General features: G+C 37.3%; 1 protein-coding gene across 3 annotated transcripts in view; it reads right to left on the bottom strand.

Moving 5' to 3' along the window:
• Window positions 1-1,262, bottom strand: part of Luzp2 (leucine zipper protein 2) — a 390,110-nt gene that overhangs the window by 40,845 nt on the left and 348,003 nt on the right. The gene's annotated exons all lie outside the window — the stretch shown is intronic.

The raw sequence follows: 1,262 nt of genomic DNA, 5'->3' as shown, positions 1-1,262 counted from the left end.
TGTCTGATTGACCTGTCCTTTGGAGAGAGAGGTGTGTTGAAGTCTCCTACTACTAGTGTGTGTGGTTTGATGTCTGCCTTGAGTTCTAGTAATATTTCTTTTGGGTAAGTGGGTGCTTTTATATTAGGGGTGTAGATATTCAGGATTGAGACGTCATCCTGATGAATTGTTTCTGTTATGAGTATAAAGTGTCCATCTCGATCTCTTTTGATTGATTTTAGTTTGAAGTCAGTTTTGTTAGAAATTAGTATTGCCACACCTGCTTTTTTCTTATGGCCATTTGCTTGAAACACCTTTTCCCAACCCTTTACTCTGAGTAGATGTCTGTCTTTGTGGTTGAGATGTGTTTCTTGCAAACAGCAGACTGTTGGATCCTGTTTTCGTATCCAGTCTCCTAGCCTGTGCCTTTTTATAGGTGAATTGAGTCCATTAATATTAAGTGATATTAATGACCAGTGGTTGTTTACTCCGGTTATTCTCATTGTTTTTGGTAGTAGAGTTTGTGTGCCTCCCTTCTTTGTGGTGTGCTGGTGAAGGGTCGCTAGATGCCTGAGTTATTGTAGGCAGTGTTGGCAATTTTGGATTCCTTGGGTTGCGATTTTCCTTCTATTACTTTCTGTAGGGCTGGATTTGTGGCTATGTATAGTTTAAATTTGTTCTTATCCTAGAATGTCTTGATTTCTCCATTGATAGTGAATGATAGCTTGGCTGGGTATAGTAGTTTGGGTTTGCATCCATGGTCTCTTAGCTTTTGCAGTACATCTATCCAGGACCTTCTGGCTTTCATGGTTTCCATAGAGAAGTCAGGTGTAAGTCTGATTGGTTTACCTTTATAAGTTACTTGCCCTTTTTCCTTTGCAGCTCTTAATATTCTTTCTTTAACCGGTATATTTGTGTTTTGATTATTATATGGCGAGGAGATGTTTTTCTTTGATCCAGTCTGTTTGGTGTTCTGTATGCTTCTTGAATATTTAAATGAATATGTTTCTTTATGTTGTGGAAGTTTTCTTCCATAATTTTGTTAAAAATATTTTCTGGGCCTTTGAGCTGTGACTCTTCTCCTTCTTCTATTCCTATTATTCTTAGGGTTCGTCTTTTTATTGTGTTTTATATTTCCTGAATGTTTTCTGTTGAGAATTTGTTGGCTTTGCTGTTTTCTTTGATCTGTGCGTTTATTTTCTCTAAGGTGTCCTCAGAATCTGAGATTCTTTCTTCTATCTCTTGTATTCTATTGATTATGCTTGTTTCTGTAGACTCTGCTC

Source organism: Microtus ochrogaster, unplaced genomic scaffold (assembly GCF_000317375.1).
Source record: "Microtus ochrogaster isolate Prairie Vole_2 unplaced genomic scaffold, MicOch1.0 UNK14, whole genome shotgun sequence".
NCBI classification, from domain to species: Eukaryota; Metazoa; Chordata; class Mammalia; order Rodentia; family Cricetidae; genus Microtus; species Microtus ochrogaster.
Note: the sequence above shows the minus strand (reverse complement) of the source record. Positions and strands in the feature narration are given on the sequence as shown.